At 38.2% G+C, this 20,348-nt stretch overlaps 1 protein-coding gene across 3 annotated transcripts in view; it reads right to left on the bottom strand.

Annotated features, from left to right (window-relative positions):
- The window catches only part of ZFYVE9 (zinc finger FYVE-type containing 9), a 180,966-nt gene that overhangs the window by 106,593 nt on the left and 54,025 nt on the right, over positions 1-20,348 (bottom strand). For all 3 annotated transcript variants that reach the window (XM_065913224.1, XM_065913216.1, XM_065913207.1), the window contains exon 2: positions 3,886-3,991. The gene's annotated coding sequence lies outside the window, so the exon portion shown is untranslated. The remainder of the gene's footprint in view (positions 1-3,885; positions 3,992-20,348) is intronic.

Consider the following 20,348-nt stretch of genomic DNA (forward strand, 5'->3'; position numbering starts at 1 on the left):
GAATCTGAGTTGTCAGTTTGAGCTCATGGATTTCAATAAGCATACTTATAGTAACAAGTAAACACAGTTTTTGTATTCATGGCAATAAACACAGATCTAAGTGTGTGTGTACACATATATTCAAAGAACCTTGGAGCAGCAGATCCCCACCTCCACTCCATGTAGCAATGAGCATACCTAGCACCAGATTTGATTTGTAAATATTGTTATTCACTAAAAAGAGCAAGGGCTCCATGGAAAAATGCCTGATTCTAAAGTTGAAGTAGAAAAAATATAAGAACTTTGATGAGGATGGAGAGAAACATGAACCCTCACACATAGCTGGGAAGAAAGTAAAACGGTGTGGCAACTTTGGAAAACAGTTCGGCAGTTCCTCAAAAACTTAAAAGGAATTAACCACATGGCATAGCTATTCCACTCCTAGGCTTATTCCCAAGAGAAATGAAAACATATATTCACACAAAAACTTATCTGTGAATGCTCAGAACCATATTATTCATAACACCAAGAGGTGAAAATGATCCAAAGATCTATTAATTGATAAATGGATAAATAAAATGTAGTATTATATATTAACAAAATATAATAGTGTATGATAATTTAAATGGATAAATTATTGCCATATGCTATAACATAGATGAAGCTTGAAAATATCATGGTAACTGAAACAAGCAGACACAAAAACCTACAGATTACAGGATTCCATTTATATGAAATGTCCAAAATAGGCACAGAAACAAAAAGTAAATTAGTGGGTTGCCAGCAGCTGGGAGGAATTGGAGGGAAATGGGAGTAACTGCTAACAGATACAAAATTTCTTTTTGGAGTGATGAAAATGTTCTGGAATTAGATAGTGGTGATGACTTCAAGACTCTGCAAATATATAGAAACCACTGAACTATATATTTTTAAAAGGGTTAATTTTATGGTATGGTATGTGAATTACATTTCAATTAAACAAAAAAGAAAAAAGTGTCCAAAAATGATGGGGACATATCAAAGGACACAGAAACCAGCTTGAAGGAGCTTCCACTGACCTAACCAGGGACATTCGAAACATCAAAGTAAACAATGGTAGCAACAGATTATAACCATTGGATTAAAAAAAGAAAGCCATGAGTCTTTACAACATAAATGAATGAATTCCAACTGTAATGAGGAATGGGGTATTTGAAACTAAAAATTTGAAACACAAAAATACTAATTACAAAAAAAAAGGAGTCACTTCAGAGGCAAATCTTGGCAGATGTCACCTTACATGAGTGATCAGAGTGAATGAACATCATCAGTAATAGGACAAACAAACTTCATGCTCCCTGATAGATCGCAATAAAAAGAAACAGCAATGTCCACACTAGGGGAGGTTGGGAGAGAATTTGGGGGGGTGGGATAGAGCGAAATGAGGTATATGGAAACTCCCTGTATTTTCTGCTCAATTTTTCTCTGAACCTAAAACTGTTCTTTAAAAAATAAAGTTTACTGAAGAGAGATCAAGGTAGTGGAGCAGGAAAAGAGTGGAACTCACCTCCCTCCAAAAACACATCAAAAATACATCTCCATGTGGAACCATCTCATTGAACACTAACTGGAGACTGGCAGAAAGACTCTTGTACAATCAAGGTTATAGGAAACATCCACATGGAATCAGGTAGGAAAGGAAGAAGAGTGATCAGGCTGGGGCCTGTGTGCTCGGGAGGGGACTCAGAAGAGGAAGGGGATTTCACGGGTGGAGAAACTCCCTGGGGAGTGAGCCACTGAAGCCACACACTGGGAGCCGCAGCCAGGGGTTCGACACCAGGAAGACAAGTCCCCTTGGCTGGTTGAAGGGCCAGTGGTACTAACAGAAGGGCTGTGGGAAGCACAGGGGGGAGCACGCACACCCTTGCTTACTCCCACAACAGGGTGGGGAGGTCAGATTGAAACTGCATGAAACACTGGCTGGCTTCCCAACTAAATGAAACATGTGATCCCAAACTCAGTACTCCCCAAAAAGGACATTATTTGCACATCTGGCAAAATGAGAAAGATCTGACAACTGGATGGTGGTAATGCATCAAAGTTCATTCCCTAATTTGATGGCTGTGTTATAGTTATGTACAAAATCCTTTTTTGAAGGGCACAGTTTCAAACACAGTAGGGGATGCAGCTAGCAACTTACTCTCAAATGGTTCAAAGAAAAAAATTCTCTGTACTATACTTGCAAATTTTCTATAAACCTGAGAAAGTTTTTTTTTTAATTTAAATGCACTAAAACTATGATATTTTAAATTTCCAGGGTACTTTCTTTTTCTGATCCTTTTTATGACATCTTGATCTTACTTCATGGATATAATTCTTTTCTTACTTCTTTAATATAATTACCTACAATTTGGTCTGACTTTTTTTCTTTTTCCTAAACCTTCTGTTTCCAATACTATTTCCTCCAAGTTCCTGTTTTGTGTTTTGATCTCTGTCTTTCACATTGGATGCTTTCCTCAAATGCCTCACATTGAACAAATGAAGTACCAAAAGCCAACTGGAAGCTCTGAATGTGTGGCTTCTCAGCTGGAAGGCTTCCACTGCACGGTGATTGGGGGGGAACAAAGCTATTTCACTGAGAGACCTCCAAATGTCAGCATATCTAGGTCTTTTCTTTGGACTCCCAAGAAGAGTCATATAATCTCCTATAAGGGGGTGCAGAGATGTAACACCAGGTAATCACTGTCTGAAAGAAGAACAGAAGATGGGAAGGGCCTCTCTTTAATATATAGGATTTCCCTTTATCCTCCTGCTTTTACAATGGAGCCAAAGAAGATGGGGCTCCAAATCAGACTAGAGCAGGGGTATATTATTTGGGGTAGGATGGGCTACTGTAAGAAATACTCCAATAATTTATTATTGCTAATTATTATTTATTATCATTAATGGTCTTTGCAATGGGTTGAAAACTTCCTAAAGAGGAGATGCCTGAAAAATAAGATTTTGCCAGATGAAGGCAGACAGAAGCACTCTTTTCTCACACTCATATGTGAGAAAGCTAGGGGACAAGAAATACCTAGCCAACTCCAAGTCCAGAAGCTTTGGTGAGGAAAGTACTACCGCTAGGTGCCTTAAGAACTCAGTCTGCCACACACTGTCAGACCCACGCCTCTATCCTTGAAGCGTACATGGAAAATCAGAGCACTCAACCAGAGCACACAACACTCCAATAGGGAATGGCATAATCAGTCTCTGAAATCAATCTCACCCACATACCTTCCCTTCCCACCACCATGTTCTACGCATTAAATAATCATAAGACTTGAAAGAAAACAAAGAAGATTCCTAGTCAGAAAAATGTCAATGATTAAGAAGCATTGCTCTATCAGAATTAATAAAATACTTCCAATTTTCTGCTGGAAATGACTTCTCTTCAGAACTAATCTAAACATACAAAATAAAATAATGTAATTAAATCTGTATTTCTGATTCCTTATCCTAAAGTAAGATTTAACTATTTAGCACTTGTGTGATTAGCTAAGAAGTATTCATAACATTAATTGGGTAGATATACCAATTAATTGGGTAGATTTCCTCTTAATAATATTGCTCAAGTCCATGCTCTTTGTCATGCTGAAATTACCTTTCTATGCTCAAGGTAGAAGTTGACTCTAAAAGGAAGAAGCCAAGCACTGGCACAGAAATTAGCATTTTGATGTAATTCAATAGGAATTTTAAAACATCCTCTTTTTCCTTGGACTTAAGCCAAATCTTTTTTGTAAAAAAAAGCAATATTCCTGATTTAATAAGAGGCAGTGTCATAAATGAAGCAATTAGAACATATATTCATGAGCATTAGTTTCTATAAAGCTATTTGTTTTCCCAAGTTCAAGCTCTCAAAAGAAATAAGATCACTAGATTGCTTACCTTTTTTCCCTTACACACGTGATAAGGAACGAACTTCTATGTGTTTACTCATGATGCTTGCTGCACTACCAGCCAGTCCTGCTGTTTCAGTATGTTCTGTTTGATCCTAAAGAAAAAACACATTGCTCATTACATCTGCTAAAGCAATAAGCCCCAATTTTCTTCATATCAGTCTATCATGCTGCTGCTGCTAAGTCGCTTCAGTCGTGTCCGACTCTGTGCGACCCCATAGACGGCAGCCCACCAGGCTCCCCCGTCCCTGGGATTCTCCAGGCAAGAACACTGGAGTGGGTTGCCATTTCCTTCTCCAATCAATCTATCATAGTTAGACAAATTAAAGCTACTCCAATTATATCTTCAGATTCAAAGACCTGGCCAGCATGGAATGCAGCAGCAGACACATCATATTGTCTAAAAAGGCCCAAAGTTAAATGTTTCAAGGAATAGTTAAAAATTTCCACACACTTCTTATTTTCAATGAGTAATACAAAATGAGAGATCAAAGGCAGGTACTTTTTATCCAATGACTATGATAATTCATAAAAACACTCTTTATTTATATTTCAATAGGCCTTCCACAGATCCAAAGCTAACAAAACTGCTGCTTCACAGGAAAGTCCTCTGTTAGTGATTTTTTTCCTACACGTACAGAATTCTTAAACTGAGATCAAAAGATTTCTGTTAAGATTTTTTAATGCCAAACAACTGTTTCTCCTCCAAATGGAGTCCCTTATGATTTCAGCCCTTCTCTGCTGCTTAGAAACAACTGATTAGCAGTTGAAACTAATCAGAATAAAACTAAGTATCTCATATTATCTCTATAAACTACCTAACCTATGATCAAAACAGCTTCAAAATAGAAGAGTATCTTAGACATGATCTAGTAAACATCACTTAATTTTAAAGTTATCTGGCAATAAAAGAAATTCTTCTGACATTATTACAAATGTAATTATCCTATCTGATGTGAAAATGATATGGTTACTAAAATAATAAGTATTCTAGAAGGTCAAAGTGTAAGTCTTTGACTTTGTGGATCACAACAAACTGTGGAAAATTCTGAAAGAGATGGGAATACCAGACCACCTAATCTGCCTCGTGAGAAATCTATATGCAGATCAAGACGCAACGGTTAGAACAGACTGGTTCCAAATTGGGAAAGGAGTACGTCAAAGCTGTATACTGTCACCCTGCTTATTTAACTTCTATGCAGAGTACATCATGAGAAATGCCGGACTGGATGAAGCATAAGCTGGAATCAAGATTGCTGGGAGAAAGATCAATAACCTCAGATATGCAGACAACACCACCTTTATGGCAAAAAATGAAGAAGAACTATATAAGAGCCTTTTGATGGAAGTGAAAGAGAGTGGAAAAAGTTGGCTTAAAACTCAACATTCAGAAAACTAAGACCATGGCATCCGGTCTGATCACTCCATGGCAAATAGATGGGGAAACATGGAAACAGTGAGAGATTTTACTTTCTTGGCTTCCAAAATCACTGCAGATGGTGACTGCAGCCATGAAATTAAAAGATGTTTGCTCCTTGGAAGGAAAGCTATGTCCAACCTGGACAGCATATTAAAAAGCGAAGACATTACTTTGCCAACAAAGAACCTAGCCAACAAAGTCTAGTCAAGGCTATGGTTTTTCCAATACTCATGTATGGATGTGAGAGTTGGACTATTAAGAAAGCTGAGCGCTGAAGAATCAATGCTTCTGAACTGTGGTGTTGGAGAAGACTCTTGGAGAGTCCCCTGGACTGCAAGGAGATCCAACCAGTCCATCCTAAAGGAAATCAGTCCTGAATATTCATTGGAAGGAATGATGGTGAAGCTGAAATTCCAATACTTTGGCCACCTAATGCGAAGAACTGACTCATTGGAAAAGACTCTGATGCTGGGAAAGATTGGAGGCAGGAGGAAAAGACAGAGGATGAGATGGTTGGCTGGCATCACCAACTCAATGGACATGAGTTTGAGTAAGCTCCAGGAGTTGGTGATGGACAGGGAAGCCTAGCATGCTGTAGTCCATGGGGTCACAAAGAGTCGGACACGACTGAGTGACTGAACTGAACTGATTCTAAAACGCTGGGAATTCAAGTTTCCAGGGAACAATTCTAAAAAGTGGAATGAAAATCACGGATGAAAAAATTTCCTGTCTTGAGAACTTGGAAAAATATATACATGCTACATACTCTAAATGAGAAGAGCTATCGATGTTAAGAAACAACTTCCATCTATCAAATAAAGGACAAAATCATACCAGAAGTATGTAAGAGCTATATAGGATAGAAGTTCCAAGGTCAAAATGAGAATGAGACCAAAGTACTTCTAATAACTAGCTAAAATTTAAAAAAAAGAAATATCTAAATTCAAAGTCAAATTCTGAGTATTTGTGTCTATTTTAATGTGTGAGGCAAGTCCAATAATATGATGTAACTGTCTCAAATATAGGTTTTGCTTCTGGATCCCTCTGATCTAGCCTCAGTTGGTAAAATCTCAAGCCTGGTTAAATTCAACTATCTACCTACTCCATATGTTCCCCTAACCAGCTTAAACAAGGCTAAAGGAAAACCCACACGAGATGGTGACTCCTCTCAACTTCACATTTATGACTTCACAGTACATTTTCCTTAGTTAATCTACTTTCAACCCTATATCTCATCTTCATCTTTCTGATATGCCCTAAATCCTTGAGTTGAAAGCTTTCACAATTCAATTCTACCAGAAGATAAACCTCTAGTCTCCTGCAGGAGCAAGAAGGAAAGTTACTTGACCACAAAAGATAAGGTGGAATACCTGCAAAATTAACCACTCCTAACACAGACTTCCAACCAAACCTGTTTTCAACACCACACCTCACCTAAGCTTTTAGAGGTCCCTAAAGACTCCACATCACAAGATTGTCTAAGGTTCTATGGTGGTACACACTTGTTCTCATCAAAGCTCCTGCTGCAGGTAATTTATAGTCTTTGTTTTAAAACCTTTCTTTACTTTTCCTCTTTTTTTTCTTTTTTTTCCTCTTTTTTATAGTTTATTTTTTAATTTATTCTATTTTTTAATTTAGATAATTTTTAAAGCCTACTTTCCATTTATAGTTATTACAAAATATCAGCTATATTCTCCATGTTGTACAATACATCCTTGAACCTATCTTATACTCAATAGTATGTATTAATACCTCCCACTTCCCTACCTCTACATTGCCCCTGTCTCTCTCCCCCTGGGAACCACAAGTTTATTCTGTGTTTCTGTTTTTGTTATACTTGCTAATTTGCTATGTTTCTTAGATTCTATATATAAGTAGTAACCTATAATATCTTTCTCTGACTTATTTCACTTAGTATAACATACTCCAAGTCCATCCATGTTGCTGTAAATGGCAAGATTTCATTCTTTTTTTTATGACTGAGTAGTATTCCAATGTACATCTTACCACATGTTCTTTATGCATTTATCTACTGATGCACACTCAGGTTGTTTTACATCTTGGCAATTGTAAATAACACTGCTATGAACATTGGGGTGCGTGTATCTTTTTGAAATAGTGTTTTTGGCTTTTTCATATATATAACTAAGAGTGGAACTGCTGAGTCATATGGAAATTCTATCTCTAGTTCTTTGAGAAAACTCCATACTGTTTTCACAGTGGTGGTACCAATTAACATTCCCACCAACAGTGTAGAAGGGTTCCTCCTCCTCCACACCCTCTCCAACACATATTATTTGTGTCTTTTCAATAACAGTGATTCTGACAAACCTATGATTTTTGAGAGTTACATAATCTTATTGGACTTGCATCATAGGTTAAAAAGACACACAAACTCAGAATGTGAGGTGGTATCACAGTATGGTTTTTATTTGCATTTCCTGATGATTAATGATGTTGAGCATCTTTTCATGTGCCTGTTGGCTATCTGTATTTCCACTTTGGAAAATGTCTATCCATTCAATTCTTCTGCCCGTTTTTAAATCAGGTTGTTTATATGATGCTAAATTTTATGAGCGATTTGTACTTTCACCCATTCAGTAGGTTGTCTTTTCATTTTGTTGATGGTTTCCCTTGCTGTGCAAAAGCTTTTAATCTTAATTAGATCCTATTCACTTTTGTTTCCTTTACTTTAGGAGATGGATCCAAAAAAATATTGTTGCAATTTACGTCAAAGAATGTTCTGCCTATGCTTTCCTCTAGGAATTTTATAATATCCAGTCTTGCATTTAAGTCATTAATCTATTTTAAGTTTATTTTTGTATATGGTATTAGAGAATGTTCTAATTTCATTCTTTTACATGTAGCTGTCCAATATTTCCAGCATCATTTACTGAAGAGCCTGTCTTCTCCACTGTATATTCTTGCCTCCTTTGTCATAGATTAACTGATCATATGTGCATGGGTTTATTTCTGGGCTTTCCATCTTGTTTCATTGATCTATAAGTCTGTTTCTGTGCCAGTTTCCATTGTTTCGGTTACCACAGCTTTGTAGTATAGTCTGAAATCAGGGACACTGATTCCACCGGCTCCATTCTTCTTTTTCAAGATTGTTTTGGCTATTCAGGTTCTTTTGTGTTTCCATACAATTTTAAAAATTATTTGTTTTAGTTCTGTGAAAAATGCCATCGGTATTTTGATATGGATTGCACTGAAACTACAGATTGCCTTCGGTGGTATAATCATTTTAACAATATCGATCATTCCAATCCCCAAATACAATATATGTTTCCATCTCTTTATGTTGTCTCCAATTTCTTTCACCAGTATCTCACAGTTTTCCAAGTGCAGGTCTTCTGCTTCCTCCAGAAGGTTTATACCTAGGTATTCTATTCTCTCTGATACAATGCTGATAGTGAAAGTCTTTCAGTCATGTCTGACTCTTTGTGACCCCATGGACTCTATAGTCCATGGAATTCTCCAGGCCAGAATACTAGAGTGGGTAGCGTTTTCCTTCTCCAGGGGATCTCCCCAACCCAGGGATCAAACCCAGGTCTCCCGCATTGTAGGTGGACTCTTTACCAGCTGAGCCACAAGGGAAGCCCAAGAATACTGGAGTGGGTATGGGATCATTTCCTGAATTTTTCTTCCTGCTATTTCGTTGTTAGTGTACAGAAATGCAACAGATTTCTATGTATTTATTTTATATCTTGCAACTTTACTGAATTCGCTGATGAGCTCTAGTAATTTTCTGGTGGTGTTTTTAGGATATTCTGTGTATAGTATCATGTCATTTGAACAGTGACAGTTTCACTTCTTCCTTTCCACTTTCTATTCCTTTTCTTTTTCTTCTCTGACTGCTATGGGTAGGACTTCCAAACTATGTTGGATAAGAATGGTGAGACTGGGCATCCTCAGTTTCAGATGTTCCTGATCTTAGAGGAAATGGTTTCAGCTTTTTACCATTAAGTATAATGTTAGCTGTGGATTTGTCAGATATGGCCTATATCATGTTGAGGTATGTTCCTCAATGCCTGTTTCTGGAGAGTTGTTTTTTTTTTTTTTTTTAACATAAATGAACACTGAATTTCATCTGAAGCTTTTTCTGCATCTATTGAGATGAGTATATGCTTTTTACTCCTCAATTTGTTAATGTGGTGTATTACAGTGACTGATCTGCAGATATGGAAAAATCCCTATGTCACTGGGATAAATCCCACTTGATCATGGTACATGATCATTCTAATGCCTTATTTGATTTTAGTTTGCCAGCATTTTGTTGAGGGCTTTGGCACTTATGTTCATCATAGTGCTGTTGGTCTGTAATTTTCCTTTTTTATGATGTCATTGTCTGGTTTTGGTATTAGGGTGATGGTGGCCTTACAGAATGAGTCTACAAGTGTTCTTTCCCCTGCAATTTTCTGGAACAATTTCAGGACAGGTATTAGCTTTTCTCTAAATTTTTTATAGAATTCATCTGTGAAGCCATCTGGTCCTGGACTTTTGTTTGTTGGGAGTTTTTAAATCACAGTTCCAATTTCAGTACTTGTGACTGGTCTGTTCATATTTTCTAGTTCTTTTTGGTTCAGTGTTGGGAAATGGTACCTTTCTAAGAATTTGTCCATTTCTTTCAGGTTGTCCATTTTATTGGCATATAGATGCTTATAATAGTCTCTTACAATCCTTTGTATTTTTTTGTGTGTCTGCTGTGGCTTCTCCTTTTTAGTTTCTAACTTAATCAATTTGAGCCCTTTCCCCTTTTTTTCTTGATGAGTCTAGCTAAAGCTTTATCAGTCTTATCTTTTCAAAGAACCAACTTTTACTTTCCTTGATCTGTTCTACTGTTTTCTTCGTCTCTATTTCATTTACTTCTGCTCTGAACTTTATACTTTCTTTCCCTTTACTAATTTTGATTTTGTTTGTTCTTTCTCTAGTTACTTTTAGATATATGGTTAGGTTGCTTATTTGATTATACATATCAATAATGTAAGTGGATTAAATGCACCAACCAAAAGACATAGACTGGCTGGGCAGATGCAAACATGTCATGTATGCACTTCTACTTATCACATCACTCTGCTTGACCCTCCCCCAAACTGTATGTAATTATTTTATACTGTTAGGTTAATCATGTTCCCATTATGGCTTGCAACTGCAATTATCTTTTATTTCTTGTCTGGCTACTGATTGTGAAAACTGATAAACATCTTTTACTATTATGGAAAAAAAAATAGTACGCATTTGTATTCTCTGCCCTTCACAATTACTGTATTTGATATCACGTTTTACATCAAATTGATTAGTATAAACCACAATGGTTTATTGTGGATACAGATGATTTTACTGTGTTTGTCGCTTAACCTCCCTACTAGTTTCGTGTGTGCATGATACACTACTTTTACTGTATGTCTGCCTTTGATGGTGAGTCTTTTCATTTCATAACTTTCTAGTTTCTTTCTCCTGGAGAAGTTGCTTTAACATTTGTTGCAAAGCTGGTCTGGTGGTGCTGAACTCTTTTAACTTTTTCTTGTCCATAAAGCTTTTGATCTCTCCCAGTAAAGTATTATTATTGATTTTAAGCTTTCCCCTTTCATCACTTTGAATATATCCTGCCACTCCCTTCTAGCCTACAGTTTCTGCTGAAACTGATGGCCTTATTGGGAGTTTCCTTGTATGTTACTTTTTGCTTTTCCCTTGCTGCTTTTAATATTCTCTCTTTAATTTTTTGTCATTTTAATACAATATGTCTTGATGTGTTCCTCTTTGGATTCACCGTATACGAGATTCTATATATACTCAGGTGACTGTTCTCTGTCCCAAGTTTGGGAAGTTTTCAGCTACTATCTTTCAGGCTGTTTCTCTCTCTCTTCTCCTTCTAGGACCCCTAAAGTGCAAATATTAGTGCACTGACTTATGGCATCACAGAATGGCTTTTTGGAAGGAACAAAAGAAATTCAGTAAATGCACAGATATACAGTATAAAATACAGTATAAAGTGCTTTAAATACATTTCAATATACACAGAAAAAAGTGTATCTTTTTTATTCTGGATAAAAAAATGTATCCTTCAATATTCTGTTCAATGTCACCTCCCAACGTGACATTAACAGTCACTTAACTCTACATTCTCACAATACATTTCTATCAATAACACTTTTCACATTACATGGTAATTTCTCTCTTTATAAACCTGTTACACCCCACTGAACAAAAAACCACTCAAGAAAGGGAGACCTCTTTATTCATCCTTTTATACCAACACTTCAGCACCGTGCTTGTCATAAAGTAGGTGTTAAATACATGGCATAATTAATTAAGTACAGCACGGCAAAGATTCCAAATCAATGGCTCCTAACTGTATCCCCCTCCTTCTATTTCTACAACTGCCTTAGTTTAGGCCCTCGTTAGTTCTCATCCAGAATGGTTCAGTATAGTTTCCAAACGAACGTCACTATCTCCTTTTGTCTAGAAAATATATCGATCCATAGTCTTAGCAAAGTAACTTTTTAAAAGAAAATCAGGTCATGCTATTTTTCTGCTTAAAAATACTTAGATAGTTCTCCATCTCACCTATTTAATGGACATATCTCTGGATGTCACAGTGATAGGTCTTCATCTGCTACCATATATACTAGCCAGATTGATTGTACTTTCCTAGCTAACTGAATGGATCCTCTTCCTCCTTTCCCCCAAAAATGAAGTATAGTTTTTTAACATGGCATAGAGATCCCTTCAGAACTTGGTCTTTCACTACTTTCCAAGCTCCAATCATACCAAACTACCAATATTTCTTGTGAGACACTCTACCAAGCTTCTTTATCATTGCATGTTCTATACCTATGTTGAACTACTCTTGCTTTGCCTAACTTGCATTACCAAGGTTCAATTCACTTCAGCTAAACCTGGGAAGCCATCCTCGATTCTCTACTGTTTTAGAAGAGTCACCCACGTTCTTGTCATGCATCTCTTTACTAATGGCAGCACAGACCAAATTAGTTTACATTGTGAGTAATCCTGTCTGTCTTCCCCATTGGACTGTGAATTCACTGAGAAAAGGACTATGTCTTCATTCTCTTTAAGCCAGGGCATGGAACATATGCATGCATGCTCTTGCTCAGTCCTGTCTGGCTCTTTGTGACCTCAGGGACTGCAGCCCACCTCTGTTCATGAGATTTCCCAGGCAAGAATACTGGAGTGGGTTGTCATTTCCTTCTCCAGGGCATCTTCCAGACCCAGGGATCGAACCTACATCTCTTGCAGACAGATTCTTTACTACTGAGCCACTTGAGAAGCCCATAGTGTTCAATAAATGTCTCATGAAGAAGTAAATCAAACGAAACTAATAATGTTCATACTTAACCAATCAACTTCATGATGAAGATTTCTTCCTAAGAAATAAATATTTATGAATATCTGTGTGTTGGAAGAGAGAGGGCCAGTAAGCAAATATAAGAGAGAAACAAAAAACAGAAATTTTCTAGTAGGAGAGAGAAAAAGTGTCAGGGATTTAAATAATTGGGAAATGTTAATGTTAGTAAACAAACATAGGCCATTTGACATAACAATTACCCTTCTTGACACTTATCTTAAGGAAATAAATAGAAAGGATATAAAACAGAAGCAGCAGCTGCACGACCCAGGAGCGGCCGAGAGGAGATACCCATGTCCAAGGTCAGGAGGGACGGCCAAGAGGAGACACCCCACGTCCAGGCTCAGAAGCGGCATCCGAGAGGGGATACTCCACATCCAAGGTCAGGAGCGGCGGCCGTGAGGAGATACCCCACGTCCAAGGTAAGAGAATCTCAAATAAGATGGTAGGCACTGAGAGAGGGCATCAGAGGGCAGACAGATTGAAACCAAAATCACAAAAAACTAGCCAGTCTGATCACATGGACTACAGTCTTGTCTAACTCATTGAAACTAAGCCATGGTGTGTGGGGCCACCCAAAACAGATGGGTCATGGTGGAGAGGTCTGACAGAATGTGGTCTACTGGAGAAAAGAATGGCAAACCACTTCAGTCTTCTTGCCTTGAAAACCACATGAACAGCATGAAAAGGCAAAAAGATAGGACACTGAAAGATGAACTCCCCAGGTCGAAAGGTACCCAATATGCTACTGGAGAACAGTGGAGAAATAACTCCAGAAAGAATGAAGGGAAGGAGCCAAAGCAAAAACAACACCCAGTTTTGGATGTGACAGGGGATAGAAGCAAGGTCTGAGGCTGGAAAGAGCAATATTGCATAGGAACCTGGAATGTTAGGTTCATGCATCAAGGCAAACTGGAAGTGGTCAAACAGAAGATGGCAAGAATGAACGTCAACATTCTAGGAATCAGCGAACTAAAATGGACTGGAATGGGTGAATATAACTCAGATGACCATTATTATCTACTACTGTGGGCAGGAATCCCTTAGAAGAAATGGAGTACCTATCATAGTCAACAAAACAGTCCAAAATGCAGTACTTGGATGTGACTTCAAAAATGACAGAATGATCTCTTTTCGTTTCCAAGGCAAACCATTCAATATCATGGTAATCCAAGTTTATGCCGCGACCAGTAACGCTGAAGAAGGTGAACTTGAACGGTTCTATGAAGACCTACAAGACCTTTTAGAACTAACACGCATAAGATGTCCTTTTCATTATAGGGGACTGGAATGCAAAAGTAGGAAGTCAAGAAACACCTGGAGTAACAGGTAAATTTGACCTTGGAGTACAGAATGAAGCAGGGCAAAGGCTAATAGAGTTTTGCCAAGAGAATGCACTGGTCATAGCAAATACCCTCTTCCAACAACACAACAGAAGACTCTACACATGGACATTGCCAGATGGCCAACACTGGTATCAGACTGCTTATATTCTTTGCAGCCAAAGATGGAGAAGCTCTACACAGACAGCAAAAACAAGATTGGGAGCTGACTGAGGCTCAGATCATGAACTCCTTATTGCCAAATTGAGACTTAAATTGAAAAAAGTGGGGAAAACCACTAGACCATTCAGGGATGACCTAAATCAAATCCTTTATGATTTTTCAGTCCAAGTGAGAAATAGATTTAAGGGACTAGATCTGATAGACAGAATGCCTGATGAACTATGGATAGAGGTTCATGACATCATACAGGAGACAGGGATCAAAACCATCCCCAAGAAAAAGAAATGCAAAAAGGCAAAATGGCTGTCTGAGGAGGCCTTACAAATAGCTGTGAAAAGAAGAGAAGCGAAAAGCAAAGGAGAAAAGGAAAGATATACCCATGTGAATGCAGAGTTCCAAAGAATAGCAAGGAGAGATAAGAAAGCCTTCTTCAGCAATCAGTGCAAAGAAATAGAGGAAAACAATAGAATGGGAAAGACTAGAGATCTCTTCAAGAAAATTAGAGATACCAAGGGAACATTTCATGCAAAGATGGGCACAATAAAGGACAGAAATGGGAGGGACTTAAGAGAAGCAGAAGTTATTAAGAAGAGGTGGTAAGAATACACAGCAGAACTGTACAAAAAAGATCTTCATGACCCTGGTAATCATGATGGTGTGATCACTCACCTAGAGCCAGACATCCTAGAATGTGAAGTCAAGTGGGTCTTAGAAAGCATTGCTACGAACAAAGCTAGTGGAGGTGATGGGATTCCAGGTGAGCTATTTCAAATCCTGAAAGATGATGTTGGGAAAGTGCTGCACTCAATATGTCAGCAAACTTGGAAAACTCAGCAGTAGCCACAGGACTGGAAAAGGTCAGTTTTCATTCCAATCCCAAAGAAAGGCAATGCCAAAGAATGCTCAAACTACCACACAATTGCACTCATTTCACATGCTAGTAAAGTAATGCTCAAAATTCTCCAAGTCAGGCTTCAGCAATATGTGAACCATGAACTTCCAGATGTTCAAGCTGGTTTTAGAAAAGGCAGAGGAACCAGAGATCAAATTGCCAACATCTGCTGGATTATCGAAAAAGCAAGAGAGTTCCAGTAAAACATTTACTTCTGCTTTATTGACTATGCGACAGCCTTTGACTGTGTGGATCACAACAAACTGGAAAATTCTGAAAGAGATGGGAATACCAGACCACCTGACCTGCCTCTTAAGAAACCTATATGCAGGTCAGGAAGCAACAGTTAGAACTGGACATGGAACAACAGACTGGTTCCAAATAGGAAAAGGAGTACGTCAAGGTTGTATATTGTCACCCTGCTTATTTAACTTCTATGCAGAGTACATCATGAGAAACGCTGGGCTGGAAGAAGCACAAGCTGGAATCAAGATTGCCAGGAGAAATATCAATAACCTCAGATATGCAGATGACACCACCCTTATGGCAGAAAGTGAAGAACTAAAGAGCCTCTTGATGAAAGTGAAAGAGGAGAGTGAAAAAGTTGGCTTAAAGCTCAGCATTCAGAAAACTAAGATCACGGCATCTGATTCATGGCAAATAGATGAGGAAACAGTGGCTGACTTCATTTTGGGGGCTCCATAATCACGGCAGATGATGATTGCAGCCATGAAACTTTAACAGACGCTTACTACTTGGAAGGAAAGTTATGATCAACCTAAACAGCATATTAAAGAGCAAAGACATTACTTTGTCAACAAAGGTCCATCTAGTCAAGGCTATGGTTTTTCTAGTAGTCATGTATGGATGTGAGAGTTGGACTATAAAGAAAGCTGAGCACCGAAGAATTGATGCTTTTGAACTGTGGTACTGGAGAAGACTCTTGAGAGTCCCTTGGACTGCAGGGAGATCCAACCAGTCCATCCTAAAGGAAATCAGTCCTGGGTGTTCACTGGTAGGACTGATGTTGAAGCTGAAACTCCAATACTTTGGCCATCTGATGCAAAGAGCTGACTCATATGAAAAGACCCTGATGCTGGGAAAGATTGAGGGCAGGAGGAGAAGGGGACGACAGAGGATGAGATGGTTGGATGGCATCACCTACTCAATGGACATAAGTTTGGGTAAACTCTAGGAGTTGGTCATGGACAGGGAGGCCTGGCGTGCTGCAGTTCATGGGGTCGCAAAGAGTCAGAGACGACTGAGCGACTGAACTGAACTGACAACATGTTAACTGTGAGATGATGTTTTAACCCAGTGTATAGTGAGAAAAATCTAAATGTCAAATAGAAGTATCAATTTATAAAATGGTACAAATTGTAAGACTCCACATTTGGGGAAAAACATAAAAGTCTTTAAATATATATACACTAAAATGTAATAGTCTCAATAATGTTTGGGTGATTATTATTTTCTTCAAGTTTATCTATAACCCAAATTTTTCTCAGATGAATGTGTATTATTTCTTAATAAAAGGGAAGAGAATGGCACATTCATGAATTTCAACAAATAAAAACCAAACTACTAAAATTTTTACTTTTAAATATGAAAACTGAAAAAGGAAGGAAGCAGGAAAGACAAGTATTTTAAAAGATTATCTCCCTGGGATGTACAACAGATGACTAAAATTTTAATTATAATATAGGGGAAGTAAAAGAAGAATCATCTAAAATTAAGAAACCAAGATTTAAAAAAAAAAAAAAAACCTATAATGAAAAATGACAAGAATAAAGATGATGTTTAAAATATAAAATACAAGCAACTTACAGGAAACTATGATGTGGGCTTGTTTACAACATAAGAGATTAAGGTAATAATTTCCAAAATCCTGGCCATACATTTAAAAAAAGAAAAAGAATAAACTAGAAAACATTCTCAGTTAAATATTATTTCCTGTCTTGTCTCTGGTTAATACTATTCATCTCAGAACAAATTCAGTATCTGCTTAACATCCAAACTTCTTAATAATATTTCCACCAAGAAGTCTGACAAACAGCCTAACTCAATATATACAAAATTACATTTAACATCCCAAAGTCCTCATTCTTGGTTTCCTATCTCAGTCTGGGCAGGGCTCTCAAGGAAGATGATGGTGGGGTTCAGTTGCTCAGTTGTGTCCGACTCTTTGTGACCCCATGTACTGCTGCATGCCAAGCTTCCTTCACTATCTCCTAGAGTTTGCTCAAACTCATATCCATCGAATCGGCGATGCCATCCAACCATCTTATCCTCTGTCCTCCCCTTCTCTTCCTGCCTTCAATCTTTTCCAGCATCTGGTCTTTTCCAATGAATGGGCTCTGCACATCAAGTAGCCAAAGTATTGGAGCTTCAGCTTCAGCACTAGTCCCTCCAATGAATATTCAGGGTTCATTTCCTTTAGGAATGACTAGTTTGATCTCCGTGCTGTCCAAGTGACTCTCAAGAGTCTTCTCCGGCACCACAGTTCAAAGGCATAATTTCTTTGCACTCAGCCTTTTATACTGTCCAGCTCTTATATACATGACTACTGGAGAAACCACAGCTTTGACTATATGTGGACCTTTGTAGGCAAAGTAATGCCTCTGCTTTTTAATATGCTGTCTAGGTTTGTCATTGCTTTTCTTCCAAGGAGCAAGCATCTTTTAATTTCATAGCTGTAGTAACCGTCCACAGTGATTTTGGAGTCCAAGAAAATAAAGTCATTCACTGTTTCTCCTGTTTCCCCATCTGTTTGCCATGAAGGGACTGAATGCCATGATCTTAGTTTTTTTAATGTTGAGCTGTAAGCCAGTTTTTTCACTCTCCTCTTCCACCTTCAAGAGGCTCTTTAGTTCCTCTTCGCTTTCTACCATAAGGGTGGTATCATCTGCATATCTAAGATTATTGATGTTTCTCCCAGCAATCTTGATTCCAGCATGTGCTTCATCCAGCCCAGTATTTCACATGATGTACTCTGCATAGAAGTTAAGTAAGCAGGGTGACAATGTACAGCCCCGATGTACTCCTTTCCCAATTTTGAACCAGTCCATTGTTCCATGTCCAGTTCTAACTGTTGCTTCTTGACTTGCATACAGGTTTCTCTGGAGGCAGGTAAGCTGGTCTGGTATTCCCACCTCTTTAAGAATTTTCCACAGTTTGTTGTCATACACACAGTCAAGGGCTTTAATGTAGTCAAGGAAGTAACCAAGCAGAAGTAGATGCTTTTCTGGAATTCTCTTGCTTTTTGTATGATCCAACAGATGTTGGCAATTTGATCTCTGGTTCATCTGCCTTTCCTAAATCCAGCTTGAACATCTGGAAATTCTCAGTTCATGTATTGCTTAAGCCTAGCTTGAAGGATTTTGAGCATTACTTTGCTAGCATGTGAAATGAGTGCAACTGTGCATTAGTTTGAACATTCTTTGGGATATCCCTTCTTTGCAATTGGAATGAAGACTGGCCTTTTCCAGTACTGTGGTCACTGATGAGTTTTTCAAATTTGCTGGCATATTGAGTGCAGCACTTTCACAGCTTCATCTTTTAGGGTTTGACATAGGTCAACTGGAATTCCACCACCTCCACTAGCTTTGTTCATAGTGATGCTTCCTAAAGGCCACTGACTTTACACTCCAGGATGTCTGGCTCTAGGTGAGTGATCACACCATCATGGTTACCCAGGTCATTAAGATCTTTTTTGTATAGTTCTTCTGTGTATTCTTGTCACCTTTTCTTAATATCGTCTGCTTCTATTAGGTCCACACCGTAGGTATGACATATTATATTTCCAAAGATGGGGAATTCCCTGGAAGTCCAGTGTTAGGACTCCATGCTTTCACTATTGAGGGTCCTGGTTCAATCCCTGGACCAGGAACTAAGATCCTACAAGTCCGTTAGTACAGCTCAAAAAACAAAAATTACCAAGATGGCTGCTGCAGTAGCCATTCCATCCCACATAATCTTCTTTCAAGAACAGTAAAATCTATATCCCCTTCCTCTACACAGAGGTAAACTTTCATGACTGCTTCAACTAACAGAGTAAAACAGGAGGGAGACAACTTCTAAACCTAGGTCATAAAATATAATAGATACGGCTGAGTCCCTTTGCTCTCCACCTAAAACTGTTACAACATTGTTAACTGGCTATACTCCAATACAAAATTAAAAGTTTTAAAAATTGCTATTCCTTTAAATAAAAGAAATCAGAACTGGGGGGGTGGGGGGAGAGTAATAGAGTTCCTGCCTGTTCTTCTTGGGACACTCAGTCTTTGAATCCAGTTATCCTGAGAGAGCCCAGGGGAAAGGCTACACGTAGGTGATTTGGCCCATGAACCTTCCCATATGTGAATGAGCAAACCTCAAGATGGCCCTAGCCCCAGTCACTATCTGACTACAATTTCATAAAGACCCTTAAAAGAGAACCACTTAGCTAGTCCAATCAATCCCTAGAATCACAAGAGAGAATTACATTATTGGGGTGAGACATTATGTTTTTGTGCAAATTATTACATAACAATAGATATAAACAATAGTAAGTAATTTGACACTCTTCAATCCAATCTCATATGAAAAATCCAAGAAAAAAGGGTAAGAAACGTAAGAACAGGCAAAAAAGAAGACCCCTGATGGCAGCCTCTCCACTACTGGCCTATTTTTAGCTCTAGTTCCAAATTTACATATGCCACTCAATAAAAAAGCCTTTGGGATTCTCAAGAGTAGTTTAGAAAACATCTCATTCATTACTCAAACAAGAAGGCAGGTGAGAGAGGGGAGTCTTATCTCCTTCTCTAGAAGCTTACCAAAGTTTTCCTCCACAAGAGTTCTCATAAATGCATTTTTTCATCTCTTTAGCTTTCCAGTGCTACTTTAGTACTTCTCATAGATTGGCACCCTGGGAATTTATCTACCTAGCCAGTTCCTTAATTAATCTATGAATCACAATCTACCTGGCCCACCAACCCTAAAACTTCAGTGCCGTTCTAGATTCTACCTCTCTTCCCTCACCTTTACATCCACTCTAACACCAAGTATTGCCAATCCTGCCTTTTAAACCTCTCATATCTATCTACTGCTCTCCATTCCCAGGCCATATCCCACACGATCAACATCTTTCTGTTGCTCAGATTTCTGCAAGAAACCTAACTAATCTCCCTGGCCCCCATTTTGTGTCCATCCAGCTTATCCTCTACACAAATAGAAAACACAAATTTGATGATGTTATTTTCATACTCAATGGTATCTTACCGCCCTC

Source organism: Muntiacus reevesi, chromosome 1 (assembly GCF_963930625.1).
Source record: "Muntiacus reevesi chromosome 1, mMunRee1.1, whole genome shotgun sequence".
Lineage (NCBI taxonomy): Eukaryota > Metazoa > Chordata > Mammalia > Artiodactyla > Cervidae > Muntiacus > Muntiacus reevesi.